The 24,644-nt window shown below is 41.3% G+C and overlaps 1 protein-coding gene across 2 annotated transcripts in view; it reads right to left on the bottom strand.

The window, feature by feature from the left end:
* Nucleotides 1–22,261: 22,261 nt before the first annotated feature.
* Nucleotides 22,262–24,644, bottom strand: part of ZEB2 (zinc finger E-box binding homeobox 2) — a 133,286-nt gene continuing 130,903 nt past the window's right edge. For both annotated transcript variants that reach the window (XM_019455277.2, XM_019455282.2), the window contains exon 10: nt 22,262–24,644. This exon is cut by the window's right edge and continues 3,029 nt beyond it. The gene's annotated coding sequence lies outside the window, so the exon portion shown is untranslated.

Genomic DNA, 24,644 nt, shown 5'->3' with positions numbered 1-24,644 from the left:
GTAGCAAAAATAAAAATTATCTGCTGATCTAAATTTGGTAGCACACTATCAAAGGATGCTGCACTATGCTTGTTGAGAACTACTTCTAAAACTCAGCTTTATTAGTAATTGCAGTGTGTGGATGCTGTGTATCGTCTGTGGCTCTATTTAGTAACTCTTCAGTCCTTCCACAACAAGCTGCCTGAGCTTGAACCTAAACCAATATTTTATTTATTTTGTTTTCTTAATTTTTTTTTAATGTTTATTTATCTTTGAGAGAGAGAAAGAGAGAGACAGCATGAGTGGGGGGCGGGGGCAAAGAGAGAGGGAGATGCAGAATCCAAAGCGGGCTCCAGGCTCTGAGCTGTCAGCACAGAGCCTGACATGGGGCTCCATCTCATGAACCAGGAGATCATGACCTGAGCTGAAATCAGATGCTTAACCAACTGAGCCACCCATGTGCCCCTTTTTTCTTTTTAAAAAAAATTTTAATGTTTATTTATTTTTGAGAGATATTTTATTTTTTAAACAATTTTTTAAGTTTATTTATTTATTTTTGAGTGGGGATGGAGGGGCAGACAAAAAGGGATAGAGAGAGAATCACAAGCAGGCTCTGCCCTGTCAGCACAGAGCCTGATGTGGGGTTCAGACTCACAAAATGTGTGGGGCTCAGACTCACAAACTGTGAGATCATGACCTGAGCTGAAATCGAGAGTCAGATGCTTAACTGACTGAGCAACTCAGGCACCCCTAAACCACCATTTTAAAGCAGGGTCATGTTGTCCAAAGTATGCCAACCAAAATGGGTAGACTTTTATGGAATGGTACCTGAACATGACTTATGTTTGGTCCTATTGGGCCTAACTCGGCCGATAACACTTCCCATTGGACATTTACATCATCAAGACTCATGAATCAGTTGCCTCCAGGCCATGTACTTCATTGTTTTTTCAAAGTGTACGGAGAAACACTCATGTCAGAATCATCTGGAATCCACGACAAATGTCCATCCTTGAGTTCTACCTCAGACCTACCATATCAGAATTTTGGGATGTCATGCCCAGGAAGATAGACTTTTAATAAGCTTCCCATGTAGTCTTTTGTTTGTTTGTTTAAAGTTCTTATTTAACTTCCAGTTAGTTAGCATACAGTGTAACACCAGGTTCAGGTGCACAATATCGTGATTCAACACATTCATCGCAAGTGCACTCCTTAACCCCCATCACTACTTCACCTATTCCCATGTAGTCTTTAATGCACCCTGACACTTAAGAACCACAGAGTTGTCAAATGGGCATATAGAAGCCAAAGCATGGTCGCTTAATGGGGAAGGAAAGAGGCTGGACTAGTCTTTCCATGATTTCCCTTTTCTTTTGCCTCCTAGGACTTCTCACCCCAATGCCTGGTTCCTTCTTTGCCTTAAGCTCCTTACCCACCTCTACCCATCTGTTCCATGTGCCAACAAAACTACCCCAGCCTCCTCTAATCAAATCTCATCATCAGACATTGTTCTCTTCTGGACATCAAGATGGACAATGATTCAACCAATTCACATGAGCACAAGTGAAGTAATGATAGACCCTTCATTTTGCCAGGGTCATTTTTGTGAGTGCCCCTTTTCTTTCCTCCCTCCATCCTCCCTCCTACCCTCCCCCCATCCTTCTTTCCCTTCTCTCCTTCTTCCCCTCCTTCTTTTCTCCCTCCATCCCTCCCTCTCTCCTTTCCTTTCTTCCCTCCCCTCGTCAAGTAGGATGAGGACTTTCTAAGGAGAAGGACACCACATGGCATGCCAGGCTTTCTGCGATGTTAGCCACCAGCTATCTCCCCTCTGCTACTTTTACTTTACTTTTTGAATTCTCTTCTTTTCTCTTCTTCAGAACTCAGTGTTTCTCTAAAAGCCCTATATTTTTTCACAATGACACTCTTGGAAGCAATAGTGAGAGTTCAAACAGGGAGCAAGCAGGAAGTGATGGGGTTGGGGATTGGACTTTGTCCTCTAATGTTATCTTTCCTTATATATTGTTCCTATTTATCTAACTATGTTGGTGACATGTAATTCCTCCTCTCCAGTCAGGACACTGTGTAGTGTCATATTCAGGGAAACTCCAGTCCAACTACAGGTTCTAGAAGAATAATGAAGATATTTACTATAAGAAGTAAAACAGGAGTTTCACAACACGTATCAGACAGAAAGCATCTGAAAACATCGTTAGGTTTCTCTGTTTCTCCCTAAAATCCCCTGCTAACGGTGTCTTCCCCTCCCCTCTCCCCCACTATTTCACTGTCGTAGCTTCATGCCTTCTTCCACACTGTATCCTCATATATCACACTCTCCAAGTGGGCCTGCCTTGCCTGACTCCTCGTAAAGAGATATCTGGTCCTTGGCTCTGACTTTTCGCTGTGAGAATCTGCATAACCTTCCTCCCCCTTAAAGCCTGCTGAATAACATTCCCACTCCTCACATACAACTAGACGACCCATGGAATCATTCATAGAGTACGGTGCCACAGAAATCTGTGGGGCAAAAATAACCATGTCCCTCTCCAGACCCAATCGTCCTGAACTCTCCCTCTTTGAAGGAACATGAACCATAAGCAACAAGAAGAGAGAAAGGCAGGAGAGAGAAAAGGACAGAGTTCAAGTTGTACTAGTTCTCTCGGGAGAGTGAAATACGACCTTTTCTTTTTTCATAAAAAGTACCCACCTCTATCTTCCTTTTCCTCAGAACACATCACACAGATAGTAGGCACTCACTTCATACCGGTTATTGAATATCATTCTGCAAAAGGGACAAAATGAAGAGATTTACAACTAGACTCAAAGTGATTTTATGTAAATCTTTGAAGTCTTGTGAATTCTCTTAAAACTTATCCCCAATCAAACGTAATTACAGATAAGCACTTGAAAATGAAAAAATAAGTAAGTCTGGGATGATCCACCACTTTGTTATCACTTGTACTACTCCTACTGTCTACTTAGGAGCTGACCGCACTGATAAAAATCTAACATCTATCCAAGATCAAAATCAAGGGACAGGGAAAAGCAATAACATTTACTGAGCAAACATGCTGAGGCCGGCTGCTATCCACATGTATCACTTCATTTATCTCTGTAGTAACTCTCAAAAGGATGTGTTGTTATCCTTATTTTCTGAATGGGGAAACTGAGGCTCCGAGCAGTAAAGTAACTTGCTCAAGGTCACATGAATAAAAACTGTAAAGCCAGGATTTGCACTCAGTTCTGTCAGGCTCCCAAGTCTATAATCTTTATCCACTATAACATGCTGCCTTTTGATGCTGGATTTTATTCTACTTTGGGGAGTTGTCTTGGACTTACTCTAGCTATTTTGTAGATGATGAAGAGTCATTTCTGTCTAGTTAAGCTTTAAACACCAAAGAACAAAGTACATCATATTTCTACATATGAAAAGCCATTTGGAGTGTAGCAGAGAGGATTGTCGTTTTGAAGCACGCTCACACATAGTAATTGCTGACCCAGTACAAGAATCTAACACAAATTGCCAGAGTCTTATTTATTATATTGTACTGGAGCCAGAAAACCTAGAAATACAGTTCGGTATTGGCTTTCCAACTCCTGAGCTGAAAGGGAGCCAGGTAGAGCAAGCTGCCTTTCTCATTGTCTTTTTTCCAGAGGCGCCAAGCTAAGGCATCAATCACATTTGCCCCTATATTCCAACTTGAGTAGTAAAGTGTGAGAGTGTGATTCAGACCCTCTTGTTTAATGTCTTCTATTTTATTCTACTACCTCATTCTTTTTTTTTTTTTTTTTTTTTTTTTTTGCCTTTTTGTTCCACTTTTAGCTCAAGTTTCTGGGCATGTAAAAATAAAATGTAAAATGTGAAAGGTACATGCTTTAGTGATTTACAGAGGTGGATTCCAGCTTCCTTTTAAGGCCAGAACTATGGATTTTGCTTTTATTTTATTGTTTCTTATCTATCCAACTGGGCTAGAAGTTTCCTTTAGGACAGGATCCAGGTCTCATTCATCTTGGTAGTCTCCTCTCTCTCCCCATGTGGCTTATCCCAACTGTCTTGCACAGTGGAGGCCTACGATGAGTGCTTATTGAAATATGTGTATGAATAAATGTAGATGATAGAGGCAGAGAGTTCTATTTTTGTGCCATGCCAAAAATGGTGGTCTCAGTATCTCAGTGGTTGAAAAACTTTTGTTGCAGTCTCAATGAGTTAGAAATATTCTGCTCAAAATTGGCAAAGTTCCCTGTGTCATTTAGGATGCTTTTAGCTGCAAGTAACAGAATAACCAACTAAAAGTGGCTTCAAAAAAGTAAAATTAGAGGAGATATGACAGCATGTCTGGAGGGAGGTGTGGTACACAAACAATACCATCAAGGACCCAGGCTCTTTATAGCCTTTGTTCCTGCTTCCTGAGTGTTTCATGGTCGCCAGATGGATGCTTCACATCCAAACGTCTTGTCTTCCCAGAACTTCCTTTGAAGGTAGGGAAGAAGAGGCAGAGCAGGATTTCTCCACTGTTTTTCTTCTTCTGTGAGGGAAGAAATTTTTCAAAGAGGTCCTTCAGCACATTCCCCTTTCCCTATCATTGGCCAGCAAGGGTCATATGCTTAATCCCCAGACCACTGGCACCTGGTGAAGATGAGCACCATGCTTTATGATTGACTTAGACCATTCATGGTCTATCCACCTGGAATCGAGGAGGGTTATACCTTTTCTAAGGTATAGCTAAGTTAGATGCCTGCTATCTCATACTTGAACAACATCGAGATTCTAGACAAAAGGGAGAAATGAGGAATAGGTGTTAGTGAGGAAAACAGCAACATCTACTGCCTACCATATGAAATCATTTGTCACAAGCAGTTTTTTCCAGAGATATGGGTGGAATGCTTAAACCCCAAACAGAGGCAGAGGCCTTATACTTATTTATTGTGTATCTATTACACACGTTATTTAATTTAATCCTCACACCATCAACCTACGAGGTAGGCTCACCAATTTACAAATAAGGATATTAAGGCTCAACATGGTTAAAAAACATCTGTCCAAATTTGCACACAAGCTAGAGACAACCTTTAGATTTCAAATCTACAAATGTTCGACCCTAAAATCCTTCTATTCTCCATGTTTTAGGGTATACTGGTTAACCTGACTGGGCTACACAGTGCCCAGATATTTAGTCAAACATGATTGTGAGTGTCTCTGTGAGAGTGTTTTTAGATGAGATTAGCATTTAAATTGGCAGACAGAGTAAAGCAGATTGCTCTCCATAATGCGGGTAGGTCTCATCCAATCAGTCAAAGACCTAAATAAAACAATAAGGCTGATGCTCCCTTGAGTAAGAGAATTCTTACTGCCTAATGGCCTTCAAACTAAAACATTATTTTTTTCTTGCCTTTACATTGGAACTGAAACAGTGACTCTTCCTGGGTCTTAAGACTGTCAGGCTTAGAGACAGAACTATCCCAGTGGCTCTCTTGGGTCTCCAGGTTACTCTGGAGATTCACTCTGTAGATCTTGGAACTTCTATCTTCCATAAATTGCATGAGCCAATTCCTTGTAATAAACTACACACACACACACACACACATACACACACACACTTATATTATATAAATAAAACGTAAGTAAATACAAGTAAAAATAAATAAGTAGATATACACACACATATCCTATTGGTTCTGTTTCTCTGGAGAACCCTAACTAATATATGGTGAGAACCTCTTTTCAGTTTGGGATATTTTTAGTCTTAAGGGAATCCCTAACCAGCTCTTGAAGTTCTGTGACCCAGAAAAGAAAATAACCCAGCCTAAGTTAAGTGTGAAGAAAGCTTAATTGAAAGGCTTTTCGAATCTTAGTTGAGAGATGGAGAGAGAATATACGTTGCAAATTTTTGACACACTCACATTCTCGAATGCTACATCCTGTTCAGACTCAGAGAGTTTTGACTCCAGAGCAGCCCTTCTTAACCACTATGGTTAGACAGGCTGGTAGGTTTTGATCAATTATGAACCACTGTATAAATTATTTGTTACTCATAAGAGTTAAAGATTGAAGTTTGACAATTCTCTTTTAAATTTATAAATTAGAAGAACAAATCCTCACTTTTACTCGCTTGCGTCTTAATATAAAGCAAAGCCTTAGGTGGGGGAAGAAGGAGTACAAATCCAGCTAGCATGCCAGAAATCTCATATAACCTGCAACCTGGCTCATCAGAATTTGCCATGGTAGTGTCTGCCACAGAGGAACCCTATGCAACCTGGGTGTTTGACAGGAAAATATTGAGAACGTTTACTTGTCCTAAATGTTTTCATGGCACCACAGTTTTGGAAAGAACCTCTTCTCAGATGGTAGCTGTCATTTCTGGAGGCTAGGATAGGATACCTTTCAGTACTTCTTTCTTGAAATGAGTTGACCTGGGAAATGGCTCTGTCTTAAGTCTACTATGAATCTGTGATGGCCTTTCCGGTGTTCATTCCCTCTTCTCCTCACAGCAGCCCACATCTTCATCAGAAAACACTCGACTCCTATTCTCAGCCCACGGTCTGAATGGGATGGAATCTGCTCCTAAATCCAGGGGGTGACTCACATGATTGGTCAAAGCTTCTTAAGGCATTCCATTCTTTTGCTTTTCCTTATATCTTTGACAAGTTTAGACAGATGAGATTATAATGCAATCATTTTAACCATTAATTTGTTAAATGTAAATTATTTTAAAATATCAAAATTTGCAGAAACAATGCTTTAGCATATTTTATTCAAATTGTAATATAACGGGAGAGGCCTACACATCTCTTGCTGTTATAGAGCCCTGGTCCAGACGATTGAGTCCAGACCATTGGCCTCTTCGGATGCTGGGTTCTTCACCACCCAAAGTTTTCTACTGAGGCAACTGAGCCCCATGGGGGAGGAGAGGATTGCCTGGAATCTTTACTGCTTCCTGTGGCCCCACTGTGCTGTGTCTGCCCAATTTTCGATCTCTGTCTCTTTCTCGATTAAGCAGAAACCAAGTCTTTTTTTTTTTTTTTTTTAACTTTAGACCACAGTCTAAAGGTTTGGCTCTAATAGGTGTCTGAAAAGACTTCTCTTTAAACCATTCTTTCCCCTTAAAAATCACTCTTTCCTTAAAACATTGATTCTGTAAAATCCGTAATAGCATTAATCTATCTTTACTGCTCCAAATTCTATTTAAAGGAAAATTTGATACAATATACCTTTGGAAGGAGAATAGAAAATGATAAGTTAAAAAAAAAAGGGAAGACAGCATTTCATATACAAAAGAAAGTGAGTTAAGTTGGATGTTACTTGTTAATCCAGTTTTAGAATGTAAGAAAATTTTTAAGTTTTTAAAAATGTTTACTTAATCTTGAGGCACAGATTGAGAGAGAGAGAGAGAGAGAGAGAGAAAGAGAGAATGACCAGGGGAAGGGCAGTGCGAGAGAAGGAGGGACACAGAATCCAAAGCAGTCTCCAGGCTCTGAGCTGTCAGCACAGAGCCCCATGCGGGGTTCAGACTCAGGAGCCGTGAGATAGTGACCCGAGTGGAAGTTGGATGCTTAACCGACTGAGCCACCTAGACGCCCAAGAGAATTCTTTAACGTATGGATTCCTAACTCCTCATATTCCCTGTAAGATTCATTCTTAAAATCAAGAACACAGATCTTTGAATTTGGAAACAGCTTTTACTCACAGTGTCCTATGATGTGGTTGCTTTCTCACGCACAAAGCACGTAAAGAAATCCTGGTTTTCTCAAAAGCCGGTGTGCTGGGGATGTTTTTTACCATGTAAAGGACACCTGACTGTATTTTTTTCTAGCGAAAGTTTTCAGAGGCAAAAGAATAATGCCCTGACAGAGTAGACAGTTGGTCCATGTTTAGTCAACATTGAGGAAGGAGAAGGAGAAGGAGATGGAGAAGAAGAGGAGAATGAGAAGGAGGTGGGAGAGGAGGAGGAAGAGGGAGAGGGAAAGGGGGAGGGGGGAGGAGAAAGAAAGGGGGTGGGGGAAGGAGGAGAAGAAGTCAGTGGCAATGTGATGCTTTATCTTTGACTCTGGACACTGTGGGAGGTATCTGGATAGGTTTTCCGGATTAATGACATTTTCACTGGCGGCTATTATCTAAAATTATTTACCATCCACATCCTATGATTCAGCACTTGGGAACATTATCACACCTACAGAGAAAAGACTCCATGGGTCTGAACCAAAAATAGAGAATTGTACACTCCCATAGAGGTTAAGCCAAAACAACACTATAACACGAAAAACAAAACAATCCCCTTAATCCAAGATATGGAAAATATCGGCTCTTTAAATTAAACAAATTATAGGAATTTTTAAACAAGATGAATTAGATTTACAAGAATGACTCGCTGCTGATTTGGGAGGATTCTTGCATTCTGTAGCATCACACGTTATGGTATTATAATGATCAAATCTGTAGGTTCATTATACTATAATAATATGAAATAGATATTCCTAATCCAAGCGGTCATTTTTAAAATCACAGATAGCATAAATATCCATATACACGATGCAGCTGAAATCAGTGGTAAATTAATTTTTCTTCCCAGGTATGGTAATTGATGTTAAGTGTGTTAGGTATGTTCCTGAGGGACTACAATTAAGAACAAGGAAAAATGCTACTTAATAAAGTTGGGATCAGGCACGTAAAAAAAATTCTTATGCTCAAAACTGCTAGAGAGCTGACCTGTTTATAGGAAATAGTTCTGCTAGAATTAGAAGTGGAAATAACGAGATGATAATGAAATACAGTTTAACCAGCAAAGGGTGGTGAACATATGTATCTCTCTACACCATACAAATATGCTGCCAGTTTAGATATACAGTTGTGGTTCCTTTTGTCAGGCTATTCTATTTCCTGTTAGAAAAGCTAATTTTAAAATACCATTCTCAGAAAAAAGAAGATAGATCAAGACTTTCATTAAATGCTTAAATCATTTTCTCAAGTTTCCCTCGTGTTTGAAATAATGAGATGATGTCCACATAAGTCATCTATTTACTCATAGCTTATAGCAAACAAGGGTTTAGTCTTGACTGCTTACTAATGGTCAAGCATCCACCTCTGGAAGTCACCAGAAGGTGTTGTTTTAGGTGAAAGGTCAAAATCTAAGTAGAGATGACCTATCCCTCTGGTACCTTCTTCCCTGTGATGGTTACATTCCAGCCATATTTATCTAGACGGGGCAGGGGAAGACTTGAAGTGGCTTTCTTTCTTCTTCCCCATGTAATGCAAAGAGTTTGCTCATTAGCAACAACGATCATGCCTAAACATTGCTACTTTGTTTAGTTATTCAATTGTAATTGTGAGAAATAGGTAATTTATACCAAGGAGGGTAGACATATCTTAATCTATTATAGTATGCATTTTTAATTTATTGGCTTAAATATAAAGTCTACATTGGGTGGGGGGGGGTGGCTGGCTGGCTCAGTCAATAGAGCATGCAACTCTTGATCTAAGGGTTGTGAGTTCCAGCTCCACGTGGGTGTAGAACCAACCTAAAAAATAAAAGTCTACTTTTGGTGGCATTTAAAAGGAGCTTATAACCAAAGTTCATCATTCCTTTACCATGTCACGCTCCTCACACTACCATGCCTTTGGCATTGCCCCCTCTTTTCAAGAAGTTTCTTGACAAACTTTTATTGGTTCTTCAACACTGAACTCAAATAGCCCCTCTTCTCTTCAGAGAAGAAACTCCCAGAAGAGACTTCCCTAGATTCCCAGGCAGAGGTCTCACAAAACAAGACAGAACTCCTTTTTCTCTGTTGCCCCCGTAACAATCTGTTTGCACATGAGCTTCCATATATTATTCCACATCTATTCCTGTTGTCTAGCACAATGACTGGTGTTTACTGGCAATCTATAAATACTTGTTTACAAATGATCTGTTTTAGAACAGTTTGACTGGAGATGTAGCCTGCCATCCAAGGATCAGAATATATCAAGACATTCTGCCTGTTTAGATTGTTAGAGGAACAGAAAGGAACTAAACAGAATGGTAAGAGTTAACATAATTCGAATCCATTTTAATTGACATTACGTTCTAGTGTGTTATCTACCTACCTACCTATCAATTGATCTTTCAAATCTTTTCATCTTTACAACAGGAAGAGTCTTTCAAGGCTGCTGTCTACATGTATTTTTCAAGCCAATCTTCATGGAAATGTTTGTTTACATGGGCTTAAAAAATATGTAGTGTTGTTTTCATAGAGGCTTAAGAAATACTTGGCTGAACAATATAACTGAAAAAAAAAAAAGACTCAAGGAACAAAAAGTACCAAAGAAAACTTAGTATTCATCAGAATTAAAATTAGCTGAAGGAAAACAATAATCATAAACTCTAAACCTTTTCCTGCTATTTGGATCATCAGCTTTCATCTCCAGGAGCTTCCCCTCCTGAGTCTCTCAAGCTAAGAAAGAGGTTCTCCATATGGGCCGATTAATCTGACAGGCAAGGCTCTCTCATGATTTAAAAGTCTCTCTTTAAAATATGCAAAAAGGCTAACAGGAAGGTTCAAATTGTGAGCAGTGCTTTGGCCGCCTTGTTACAAAGGTTCACCCCTGTGACTACTTCATTATCACCCTGGATTATCTAGTTAGAGCAGCGGAGGCACCACATATCTAGAATCGACGCAGAACAACCTCCTCATTTCTCATGCTCTGAGGACTCTCATCGAACTGATAATTGTCAAGCATTCCTTCCCCTTTCAGCCATCCAAGGCTAACGCCCACCAGGAAACAAAGGGTCTCTTTGAGGATGAATCTTGAGACAATCATGGTCCCTTAAAAAAATTACATGCTGGGAAAATTTCTAAAATTTCCTTTATGTTTATTTTTGAGAGGGAGAGAGACAGTGAGAGAGGGAGCAGGGAGAGGGGCAGAGAGAGACGGAGACACAGAGACCGAAGGCTCCAGGCCTTGAACTGTCAGCACAGAGCCCGACGTGGGGCTCAAACTCACAAACCGAGCACAAGATCAGGACCTGAGCAGAAGTCAGATACTTAAGTGACTGAGCCACCCAGGCGCCCCATACATGCTGGGCAAATTTCTAAGTACTGAAATTATTGTGTTTCTTAGGGAACTCTCTGTGGACTTAACTATAGGAATGGGTTATCAAAGGAAAGCTTCCCTCAAACCCAAGCAGGAAGAAAGGACAACTGCGGAAGGAAGTCCAAAGGAGGGTCGCTGAAATAAGTAAACAGACTCTGCTCACTTTTTTCCCTTTACCAATGGCTGCTGTCCTGACCATTTGCAAACTATGTGCACATCTATTGTCTCGTTTGATTCTCACAACCATCCTGTGAGATAGTTATTCATATTATTCCAATTTTAGAGATAAGTGAACTGAGGTTTAGTGATGTTGTTTAGCCCAGGTCACATGGTTAAGAGGCGGCAGGGTTGGCACTCGAGTCTGGGTCTTTTCTCAAGAAAGCTAGGCTCTCAGCCCAGGACCACAAAGTTTCTTGTGTTAAGTAGGAAAAGCTCCCTTCACCGGAACTGCCCTTGTGCCATGAGCTTTGTAGGAAGGAGCCTAAGAATCCAAACAACCCCTCATTTTATGGACGAGAAAACTACATCAGAACGCTTCGATGTTCTGGTTTCATTGTACTTAGCTTTAGGAGAAAAAAGCAAAATCACAAGAGAATCAATTCATATCAGCAATTTCATGAGAAAACCAAGAGTAGCAACTTTCAGGAAAAGCCCGCGGTCAGCGTGCATTCAGGGCTGTACAATGAGAAACGAAGCTTTCGGTGTTGACCCCGAGAAATTGCAAAGTTCTCCATCAACCCGGTGAAATGCCTTCGTGACCTGAGAGCTTCGCTGCTTACAGCAGATTTCTACTGCCCGGAGGTTCTTTCGTCTGTCCGGGACCTTATATTTGTTTGTCTTACATTCATTTAGATCATCATACGCTGTTTAAAGCAAGGGTAGTATCTGCCACCTCTTTTGTAACTACTCACAATTCTCTAAACACAGAGGGTACTCACAGTGTGTTCTGATATATAAAATTTTACAGCACAAAGGCAGAGAAGCTTCTAGTCTGTTTTCTACACAGTAGTCATGTAGCATCTTGGTGGATCCTTGTACAAAGTCAGTTAGGATTCAAGAAGGAAAGTACTTGCATCTCGTGAGAAGGAGCAGAGGGCTCTTCACCTGCTCTGTGACATATGCATGGGGCTTTGATTTTATTGAAAAATCACGAATAGAAATTGTACCTTTTTTTCATGCCTCCTGCTGTCCTTTGCTACAGGATATATTACTCATGTTAGACCCAAATGTACCTTTGGCCCACACAAACCTGCTGTTATCTTGCTGATTGTTACTGTAAATTACTGACATCAGCAAAGCTTTGTCAGGAAACTGAGGTAATTGAAAATTCCAGATAAGTTGAAGAAAATGCATCCCAGACTACTTCAGGCTTCTTCCTCTTTTGCATAGTTTGTGTTCCTCATCTGAGTCATTGCTGAAATAGTTTAAAGGCTGTGCTCTCAATCGGTAGCAAGTGGAAGACTCATTTGTTCGTATTTGCCTTTAACCTACCTCACTCGGATTGGAGTGGGCTTGCCTCACTCATTTTATAATTCATTGAATATCTCGATGTTTGTAGTGGAGGCTGAGGTCACTATTCGTAATTAGTGGTTATTGGAGAAATGAAGTGGTTATTCCACGTGGGTAAAATTTGCGCCCCCAAATCGCCTGAGTGGTTCAGTTGGTTGAGCATCTGACTCTTGATTTCAGCTCAGATCATGATCTCACGGTTCATGAGTCCGAGCCCTGCCTCAGGCTCTGTGCTGACAGGTCTGAGCTGAGCCTGCTTCAGATCCTCTGCCTCCCTGTCTCTGCCCCTCCCCTGCTCTCGCTTGCTCACTCTCTCTCTCTCTCCCTCAGAAACAAAACTAAACATTAAAAAAAAATTGTGCCAATATAATCTTATAAATGGTTCTCAAAAATCTTTAGGTGTATTCAATTGCAAATTTCTGTCATGCATCGGGGTCCTTCTGCAGTTCCGCATTTTTCATGACTCACTTTCTATGTTGTTTTCTGTCCTGTCACTGAATTGCTCTTCTATTTGGCTGTTGACTGGGGTCAGTGGGGGACTAGAAGTTGCTGACAGCCTCTTTCCAGAAGACTCACACATGTTCTTCATTCTTGCTAGGTGCTGGAGTCACAATGCTCACAGTGTTGACCTTTCAGGAACACATGCCTTTTGGCAAGTCAGCCCTCGGATGGGGCACGAATGAAGCCCGTTACAGGATGCACACAGAAGCCAAGAGGAGGGGCATGTCTAAGATGAGGGTTTCAGCAAAGATGGTCTTAAAAAAAGTGACCCTTGAGGTATGTTCTGGAGGAAAAACAGAAAATTAGAAGGGATTGTGTCCAGGTAGATGCAGTTGGAGGATAGCGACAGAGGATGGAAAGAAAGGCAAGGAGCAGTCAGCTTGCGAGAGCTTCGTGGGCCAGGCTGAGGGATAGGATTTTGTATTTTGGGTGTTTTGGGGAACGGCGGAAGGATTTTTAAGTAGGGCTTTGACACAGTCAAATTTTCAATAGTGATTTAAATCAGTGGACACGCATTGACTATCTACTTGGTAGCAGTAACTCCCTGAGAAGTCAGACTACAAAGATAACATGGTCCTTGCCCGTAAGAAGCTTACACGTTTAAGGAAAAGATAGACAATGAAAACAAAAAGCACCAAAAGAGCACTTTTAGCCAAGGTAGGGATGCAGGATGCATTAGAAGGTGGTGAGACCACAAGTATAGCTATGGGTGGGATGGGGAGGGGAACGGATTGTTTCTCCTGACACATTCTTTTCTATTGTATTTAAGGATATATGTCACTATAACAGTAGTCAAGACTGTGATGAAATAATGTTCAAGTAAGGCATATACAAAGAATATCAAACAATATCTTGGAAGAACATAAAAGGTGACATCCTTCTATCTGCTAGTCCCTCCATCAGCCCCGAGTGACAGCTCTATCCCCTGCTGTGTCACAAGGAGGCAGATCCTCGGGTGAGAGTGGGGCCAGTGTGACCACTTGAGAGGCTGTTATGGCAGTTCTTGGGATGACGTACGTCTAAAATGAGGCAATGGCAGTGGTGATCATGGAAGAGGAACTGGCAGAAGAGATAACGGGGGGTGTGACTCACAGACCTGATAGTTTATTTGGGGAAACAGTGGGATGAGTCTCAAGATTTCCACCTGAGGAACGCAGGAGGTGATGGTCACGAGGTTTTCGGGGAACGTGGTGGGCGGGCAGGAGATATGGCCACATCCATTTTGGATACGTCCAATTTGAGGTGCCTTTGAGGCCACCTGAATGCCCAGTGTTCATTTGGATGTGCAGGAGGGAAGTCTTTCTGGGGAGAAGGAATTTTTGGTCTTTGCTATATAGGTAGGAAATGAAGCTGTCGGTGGTGAAAAAGTCACTGAAGTACAGTGATCAGAATGCGGAGAACAGAGAGCCCCGGAGGGTCCCTGGAAACACTGCCGTTGAAGGATTGAGTGAAGAAAGCAGAGCCTGGTTAGTGGGTAGGAAGAAAACCAAGAAGACTGTGGTTAGGGATTTAAAGAAGGACTTTTAAAGAGGAAGTCATCAATGGAGTTAAAAGCTGCCTCTTCTGTGTGTAAAGATGTGCTATGATTTTCAAAACAAATTAAATACATTAGGTGGGACTATTATTGCTAGGAACATGCAGCAACTGACTAATGGCATATAAAAAATACCACAAAGCTTAGAGAAAAGCAAATTAAACTAGGCTTTTAAGATGATATACCATCTTCTAGGGGAAAAAAATGTACAGGATGGCAGGCCGGCCTTCTGTGAGGAAGGCACAGAGCTGGGTTCATTTTTCGTAGTGAAGAGAGGAGAGGCTTGGGGTGGACTGTTCCGTGACATTCTTACCCGAGCTTCTGTGGCCCACTCATGGGTGGCTGAGTAGCAATCAATGAGGAGTAACGGAGCAGAACAGAGCTCATGGGCGCATCTGAGAACCATCCCAGAGCCCAGTCTTGATGATTCCCAGCTTTAGGCCACTGGCGACCAGGGCAATAAGTCAACATTATCACAAGACGCACCAGTTGACTCACTCCTGTCTTGGGCTTGCTTGCTGACTCACCCACATTACTCCTGATACCCTTCCCAAATCTCAGTGATATAAATACCCCGTGGGAATTACCAGTCAGTTGCATGGGAGGCTTGGAGATAAAAAAGGTTCAGATCACACAGCAGTAAGGAATCAGAGGAGAGGCCACATTTTACTAATTTCTCTTACTGAACTCAGGCCGCAAAAAAGCCAATAAAGATCTGCTTGGACTCCTCCCTCCCTAATTTCAAAATGTTACTGTATTTTTCTCTGACATTCCCTACCTGAAGCGAGGTTTTGGTTCCCACACAACACCCTTTTCCTCTGCTTTCTGGTTCTTCCATTATCTTGGCCTGCCCTCTGACACTGTTTCCCAATTTATGTTTTCCTTTCTCATTTCCCTCTTCTTAGCACTGACACGAGCCACAGACCTGTAACCATAATGTCTGACTCACTTGGTGCTTCTCCTGTTAATGGACACCATGTGGAACAGGAGGCAGGAAAGTAACTCTTTACAGGAAATCAGACAATAATGCTTGCACTTTAGTGCCCTTTGAAACAGGAATTTAATTATCCTAATTAAAAAGATTACCTTATAGAAGACATTTGGGAAAAAGCACAGGCCGTTTGTCTTTTTCCCGATGACAGGCATCTCGAAACCAAAAGGGATATTCCTGCCGATATTCGTTATATCTGGTAAAGCTCAGGCACCAAGAGAATGCTTAGACCAAAATTTGATGTTGATTTTTAGACCAACCCAGAGACGGAATACAGACACCCTGACCATGGCTGCCTCAGGCATGTATCAGTTCCTGGGGCTCCCGCAACAAAGTACCACCAGCTGGGTGTCTTAAAGCAGCAGAAATTTCTTCTCTCACAGTTCTGGAGGCTGGACGTCCCAAATCAAGGTGTTGCCGTGGCTGCTCCCTTCTGAGGGATCTGCTCTGTTTCTCTCTCCCAGCTTTCAGCGACGGCCGGCATCCTTGGCGTTCTTTGCCTTGTAGCTGCGTGCCTCCAATCTCTGACTTTGTTTTCACCTGGCGTGGTGTCTGTGTCCAAATTTCCCTCTTATAGGGACACCATCCCTATCGCAGGAGGGCCCAACCTTGGTGACATCTGCAAATACCCTATTTCCAAATCAGGTCACGATCCTAGGGGCTAGGGGTTAGGACTACAACATCCCTTTTGGGGGACACAATTCAGCCCAAGCAGGGGGCGGCTAGGAGCAGGTCCCACCTACCCTTCTGTCAAGGGCCCATGAGGTCCTGGTTTTCTGGGTTAGCACCTAAAATCTAGACCTTCACTTGTCTTCTTCCAGTAAGAGTGAACTTTCCTGCGCCCCACTTTCTCAGGGCTCAACTCTCAGCTATGCATTGCCACATTCATCTGAAGGAAGGTGATAACAGAAAAATATCACCTCTCGCAGGTATCTGCATTTACAGATGATTTTCTGGAGACAGTACCTTCACCTCAAGTGCTGGTGGGGATATGGCAGTGGGTTAGATTTTCTTTTTTAGTAGACAGGTCTTTCTGTGACCCTCGGGTCATTGCCACGCCTCCGACTGTGAGAAGCATGGGCCCTGTCTGTCTGTTACTCTATTAAGGGAAAGTTATTGCCACAGACGATTTGATCTATCTTTGAATTGCTTGCATTTAAGCATCCCGTGATTGTACGTGTGCCAGGGGAGACGTGCTCCCCACAAGGAAGTCCATCAAGGGAAAGAATTTTATTTCAGAAAATGCCAGCCTGGGGAATCAGGCCTGAGGAACAAGCCCATGCTAAACCGTGGATGATTTTCAAAGAACCAACAGGAGAGAGGGAGAGAATTCGGTTGCTAGGAAAACAGAATAAAATAAACATAAGCTCCCTCCCCCCAACCTCGTTCTCCATCTTGAGGTGAGCTGTGCCTCCCAGTCTTGCTGTGGAATGTCTGTCCCTCCCATCGCCGTGGCGACAGACTCACGGTGATGCCCGCATATCTGTCTCACAGGTGTGGGACCCGCTAGTTGCCAGTTTAGTGAGACTTTGGAGGAATCTCCCACCGTGGTTGTAAAAAGAAACGGAGAGAGATAATAGTTCACTGGCACCAATAATCTACTTCCCAACCAGCTGAACGTTTAAATAATAGTCTCGGCACTTGCCCTGCTACACCCCCTCCCCCGCACCGCCACTGTCAGATTCTCTTCCCTTCTCCACAACTGGGAACTCTAGGGAGCAGATTGTTTTGGCTGGAATTAGCCGGGCACAGATGGTACCACCTGCTGCATGTTCCTTACTTCTTATTGGCTTCTCTCTCGGCTCTGCGAGTTTTTGTATTTTTTAGAAGTTCAGGAGAAGGGGAGATGGCTGGGGCCCTTGCTCGCGCCCGATTCTAGCACAGCTGTTGTGAGCAAGCGGGCAGCTGTGGGGACCGTGCCGGGACCCGTGCCTGGGGAAGGCGCTGCCCGGGTAACGTGCCACCGTGGCGGCCTGTTCGCTGCATCCAGTGCTTTCGTCTCCAAGATACAAACTTTCTTCGGCCCAAACAGTTTCTGTTTTCCAGGCTGACGGATCTGTCTGTGACCAGACACAAGGCAGGTGGTCTTGAGGGAGTCTGAGAAATGAGATCTCTCTCATTCTGAAGTCAGAGGGACGTAGAATGTCACTGTGCATTTCACAAGGGAAGGAATTATATGTAAAAAGGCCACGAACAGGTTGCTAAGCGCATTTCGAGTCACTGGGAGTAATAAACCGTGAGTCTTCTGACTCCCACAGGGTAAAACCTCATGGATTAATAAACTCGGTTTTCTCACCTATGAAAACATGACACTCCACCAAAAGACCTAAAAAGCCTCATTCCTTAAAATTCTCTGCATTTTATCAGTAAAGTTGTTCCTGAGTGCTTATTCACAAGAGATCACATTCTAAACCATTCACATGGCCCGGGACATGTTTTCTCTGCCTGACTTCATCTTCCTCCTTTCTGCCTTTTCTGCTATGCTTTCTTACACTAGCCTTCTGATTCCCAAAAAGCCAAACCTGTTCCTCCCCCAGGCCTGTACAGCTGCTGGTCCTTTTTCCTGGAACACTCTCACTCTAGATCTTCCCATGGCTCACGTCTTATCCTTCAAGCTCCTCTCAAACACCACTGCTTCAGAGAGACTTTTCCTAACACTCCCTGCCCTGCCCCCTAGGTTGCCGGCTCTCCAATTCCATGTCATTCACTATTATATCATTATATCATCTTTCATTTTCAACATTTCCATTCTTTTGTTTTCTACCTCCTCCCCTAACATGTGGATCCCTTAAAGTGGGGCTGTTGTTTGTTCACCACTATATTCCTAGGACATAGAACAGTGCTTCTCACATAGCCTCACTCGACAACAGGTGTATTATTGAGGGAACGGCACTAGTTTGTGTTAAAATAGAAAAAACGTCATGGTGTAGAAGAAGGCATGCTTGGGACTTTCATGTCCATACATTCCCTACAGGACCTGGAACTCTGTATTCTGCTTCTTTGTGTGTATCTATCTCCCACAGAGTATAAGAAACCTGAGGCCAGTAGTCCTATCCTGTTCATCTTCGTATGTCTTATACTACCTAGCATTCTGCTTTGCACGTGGTAGGCACGCAGCTATCAATGTTGTCACTGTAATATATTAGTATTGCTCTTAGGACCACTAAATGTAATAGAATTGAAGAATCATAGAAGTGTTAGAAGCGTCAATGGAACCAATAAAAGCATCTATGGAGTCCTGGCTTCTAGTCTCAGCTCTGCTGAGGAGCTATGGGATGATTTGGGCTTGTATTCTCTCTGAGTCCCAGAATTGTAAGAACCAAGGCTTCAGAGGCACCTGGGTGGCTCAGTCGGTTAAGCCTCTGCTTCTTAATTTTGGCTCAGGTCATGATCTCAGGGTTCTAGTGAGATCGAGCCCCATCTGCACCGAGTGCAGAGCCTGCTTGGGATTCTCTCTCTCCCTTTGCCCCTCAGCCACTTGTACATGTGTGCGCACACACAAACACTCTCTCTCTCTCTCTCTCTCTCTCTCAAAATGAATAAACATTAAAAGAAAAAAAAAGCCAAGGCTTCAGATGAGCGCATATCTACGATTCTTCCGTGCTCTTCCTTTCTTTCATCTATTTCAGTTTCTTCCGATTTTCCCATTGCCGATGTATGAGTCTCCTATTGCTCCTGTTACTCTGCTGGAAACTAGTTGGAGAGGCTCAATGGATCACAAATCCTCAATGGACATAAGCACTGTCAAAAGTCTTGGACAAAACTAGCGCGTAATAAGAACAGCAGTTACCGATTTTGAAAGAGCATCTGTCAAAATTGAGAATGTCACTGGCTTTCAGCTAACAGAGATGCTAGTCCTGGAGTGGTTAACAGCCCTCACGTGATGATGTGATCAGAGTAATACAGAGGATTACAGAGTATACACAGTAATACAGAGTAATACTGTCCGAAGTAGGTTATTTTCATTCCATCCGTGCATGAAGAGTTCTTGTGGACCAGAATGGACTTCTTGCAGGAAGTAGGGAAACTAGCTCATTTCTTTTGATGCTCCCATAACCGTTGGAAGTAGGGTTTCACTGTGATACATTGAAGAGACCGCTCTCAGGAGGCTAGGGTTTTGACAGTCTATGCTTAACTGCTTTCTAGATCATCCAGGAATAGAAACAAATAACCAGCGTGGTCTCAAGGATGTGGAGACTTCAGTTTCCTCATCTACAAGATATGAGTGGTGGATTAGCTGCTTTTATTTTTCTGAGTGTTACAAACATAAAGATTCTTTTCCCACCCGATTCATAGGAGAGCTTTATTAAAGAACAAAAACAAGATTTTTTGACGCTTTTAATGCAGACACAGAGTGTGTTATAATTTGGTCAGGCTGTCAAGGAGTTTATAACATATTTTATAGGGTGATTTCTAGGTGAGGGCATCTGACTCAAGGGGTCATGAAAGTTCCTGGAAAACTGTTTGTATGAAATCATTATTCTTTTTTTTAAGTTCATTTATTTATTTTGAGAGAGAGAGAGCGAGTGAGCAGGGGAGGGGCAGAGAAAGAGGGAGAGAGAGAATCCCAAGCAGGCTCCACACTGTCATCGCAGAGCTTAATTTCATGAGAATCATAAGATCCTGACCTGAGCCGAAACCAAGAGTCAGATGCTCAACTGATGGAACCACCCAGGTGCCCTGTGTCCGAATCATTATTCTAATTTCCATTTTAAAAACCAAGGTAGTACATAATGAGATGTTATTGCGGTCAGAACTCTGTTCAATCAGATTTTTAAAAATGTTCCATCACCATTTATTTTAAAGGGAATGAGATGTTCCTTTTCATGGAATTATCTTTGATAATATAAAAACACTGGATGTTGTGGAAAAGGAAAAAAAAGTGTTTACTCCGATGTTAGGCTGATTATTCTAAGACCTACTTTCTCCAGAAATGGCACTTGAAGCGTTAAAATAAGTTCGGCAGGGTGGCTTGTACTTCTCTTTTTCCCCCCTTACTTAGAGTGACCTTCAACCGGAAACGTATGAGCTCACACTTTCTAAGTACGTTCAATAATCAAGTGGTGACCTCCACAGAATGTTGCAGGACTGCAGGAAGTGGTTGAGGGTTATTCAATAGTTGGTGTTCTCCCTTCATGTCTGCACCAATCCTGGGCTGCACTGCAGAATTGGGAAATACTGTTTGTGTTGGAAGCGGCATCTTTCAGAAGAGATGTAAAAACCAAGGTCTAGATTGCTTGTGGTCACGAAATACACATAATGTTTTCTCAGAGTGTAGAGATGTTCTTGAATTTCCTTTCTAAATTTATATGCCTTTATTCATCTGTATTTTTTTCAAGTAATTTGAAGCCCATATTCCTCTTTTCCTATACAAAACTAGACCGAAGTATAAATGTACTTCTTCGCCCTATAGTAAGACGGTTTTAGGAAAGGATAAGAGTGATTCTCCTTTAAGGAAAGGTTATACACTAAAATCTAAGTTTCTTATAAAAAGAGTAAAGATAAGTTAATATTTTTTCTCTTTTATTGTTGGCATATGTTATAAGTTACATAGAGTTTTTTGTGATGTTGTCTTTAGAAACTTTTATTTTTCCAGTATCAACATTTTAAGTGTCTTCCATTTGTGTAAGATAACAACATATAAAATCTCAACAACACTCCATTTTAACTCCTTTCATCTCTTGGGTATTATTGTTGTTTTCTAACACTAAATATTCAATGTATACATACAAAATTTGCAAAACCTATGCACTCTCTCTCTCATCCTTCCATTTCTCTCTCTCTCTTTCTCTCTCTCTCATCCTTCCATTTGACTGCTCTGAAAGTGGTCAGAACAGGATCATAATGCACAAATCTTTCTTTGAACGTTTCCTTATGTTAGATCAATTCCTTCTGAGTTCTGGGCTTGCCAATGCTAAATTTCCTGCCAGGGCGGTAGTCTATTTTTAACATTTTGGGGGCTTATTCTTCGTTCCAAATCTAACAGGCATATTCTGTGAAGTGAAAGAGAGAAAGCTGATGGGCGCACTTAGAAATCAGGACCATCAGGATTTGCAATTTCTGTAGAATCAAAGATATGAATGAGAAAGACCAATTAGAATACTTAAAAGATCATTTGTCACTGCTTTAATCTTCATGTATTTTTTACTCATCATTTTCTTTGACTAAAATTATTAGAATCTTTGTCATATTCATCTCAAGGCCAAATGGGAACGGCCATGCTCATTTTATATTTTCGATATTTTGGAGCCTTTTAACATGTCATACTAGATTATAGGTGGTAGGCGACTGTTTTAATAGAGCAAGTTTGGGGTCGTAGCACATTCGTGTCATCTCAGTGTTGCTTCTCTGATTCCAGATTTCATGTACAAATGAAGACTGAGGGATTTATTTCTGTAATTTAATAGCATTTGTTTAATTCAGAGATTAATAGATCATCTTCAACCCTGAAACAGAGGCCCTCTGAAACATCAGACCCAAAAAATTGGACACGGCCTATTAGCCCAAAAGAACAGGTTGCCAATTATCTCCATGTTTATTTCAATATTTAGCTCTAAAGGAAGCAATCATTCCTTTATACTTCTTTAAATTTAGTATTGACATTTTTTATTTTGGGAAAGGAGGTCTTGTTGTTTTTTTTTTTTTTTTAACATGGATACAGGAAAAGAAAACTCTCCAATAAAAATATTGTCTAAAAAGTTTGTTTTGTCTGCATGATTTACTAAATATGTACAATTTCAATTCACAGCGAAGGTAACAAAGATTTAAACAGCCAACATCACAAATGTCTCAAGTTCTAAAAAAAAATCACTGTGCACAGTTTAACAATTTAATTGAATAAAAACCAAAGCTAAGCCTTCAGTCTGAATCTTTTTTATGATGGGCACAAGCCATGTATTTTCTTCATCTTTGTTACACGATGCATATTTCAGTGACTAAACGCCCCTTCCCATTTTAGTATATTAGGTTATGTCAGTACATACTTAAGAGAGGCATAAGCTGCCTCTTGGTACACCTATATGATTCGTGATGTGTTCACATATATGTCATAATATTTATTAATATATAAAATGATCAGATGAGTCACCTGTGATTTTTTTTTATGTCTTCAAATGTAGGAATGTTTTGTTGTATGCATAAAATTTTTTAAATTTATGGGAGTGCTATTTGAAGTGATAATAATTTAAACAGTATCCCCTTGATGTAAAATGCCTAGGAAGAACTATTCTGCACTTAAACTACAGAGATTTCACATTTCTACCCAATTGAGGTTTGTAAAGTTCGCTACTCTATGACTCTGAAGGTTGTGGTCATTCCGATGTCATGATCCAGCGGATGAATCAATTAATCATTAGAAACAAATGTCGTTGAATACAGAATAGTTGAGTTACAGTTAAGGAGGGAGCCATAACTTTGGCTAACCCTATAAAATCTATAATAAGGTTGTTTTCACATATATTTTTTTCCCACATAAATTCTTTGGTGTTTCCCCCCCCCCCCCCGTTTTTAGAGCTGTGATTGATGAAAATGCAATGTGAGATTCAAATAATTGCACCGAGCATGTTTATTTGAATAATTGCCCCATTGCACAATCAAATAAATCTGTGGAGTGTGTTTGTTTGAATGTTTTTACATGTACATGGGATCACATACTCAAATAAATGCAGCTGTGTTTATTACAATGTGTGGGGCTCCAGATAGACACACACTTGTTTGTGTGTCTATCCAGGGCCCTACAGCCCCTGAATGGCCCTCACACATCTTGGACAAAAGCGTGGTTAACAATTTTTCAGTTCAAATGCATGTAAACGTATTATTGGGCAATTTCCTCAAATCCGTTACTCAGATTGCTTTCGTTAAGGCTTATATCCTTAGAAAGATAGAAAATAACACTTTTTTGGGGGGGGGGAGGGAAGCTATCTGATGGCGAAAAGTATCTAATAAATTTATTCATATTTATTCAGATATTCCATTCTTTTTTCCTTCCTCCAACCCCACCCACTCCACCCCCAGTCCAATTCACTCTAAAGAAGATGTATGTTTTGTTTAGTTCTTGCTGAGAAATCCTGATACTCATCTCTTTTCCCCATTATTTCAGGCCTAGGCCTACGGTGTCATGTGAAAAAAAAGATTGCACAGATCTGCCAGAATACAAAAGGCTTTTGGAGAAAATGGACGGGGATGTTCAATTGTTCCAACATTTCATCACCCTCCCTTACCCCCAGTCTAGAAAAAAAAGGGTTAGACTTCAAACTAAGAGTGTGGGAAGAGCAGCTATTTGATAAGGGAAAAGAGAAGAATACATCTGATGTTACTAAAATGCATGTCTCTTGATTATGGAGTGGGCTTTTTTTTTTTCTTTTTTTCCTGACCTTGGAAAGGAATCTTAGGATAAGCCAAACATTTTTATTCTTCCCTAGAGTTGTAAGATTATGTGGCTCTAATGCACAATAGTGTTCGTGGACAAATGGCATTTAAAAACATCTTAGATATGGGATATTGTAGTGATTGTCACAAATTTGCGAGTGTTATCCTGGTATTTCCAGACTCAGGTATTCTGAGTCTGCCTGAAGTGAAGCTAGAAAAAGATGACAAAGAAGGGGGTGACAGGAGGGGGGGGGAAAGGCAGAGTCGGCCCACTCTCCCATGTGCACGCTTTCTTCTTTCCAAGGAGAAAGCGTAGGCTGCACGTTCCTTGTTTGTTGGTCCTATCTCTTGTGGATTTGGACACAGATATGCCCATGGGCATCAGAGACCTACATTGATTTAAAGGAGACCACAGGGATTTATTCTACCCGGGACAAAATTTAATGGCTTGATATTTTCAGGTTGAATTAATACAGTTATTGCCTAGGGCCTTCAAAACCAGAGAAATCTATGTAGTGTATTTATTTGTGCCACCCAAAAAAGGAGAAATGGTGATAGAATTTCTTAACTTTTTACATGTGAAAACTCTAGGCTGTGGAAAGCAGGAGGCGTAGCATTTTGATGCCATTTCTCCCTGCTCCCCGTCCTCCCAGAAAGTTCTTAGAGCTGAAAACATTTTTTTCCCTAGAAAGGTCTGCTCA

Source organism: Panthera pardus, unplaced genomic scaffold, assembly GCF_024362965.1.
Source record: "Panthera pardus isolate Hobbes unplaced genomic scaffold, ASM2436296v1 HiC_scaffold_10, whole genome shotgun sequence".
Classification (NCBI taxonomy): domain Eukaryota; kingdom Metazoa; phylum Chordata; class Mammalia; order Carnivora; family Felidae; genus Panthera; species Panthera pardus.
The sequence above is the reverse complement of the archived record's forward strand: the minus strand, read 5'-3'. Positions and strand labels throughout refer to the sequence as shown.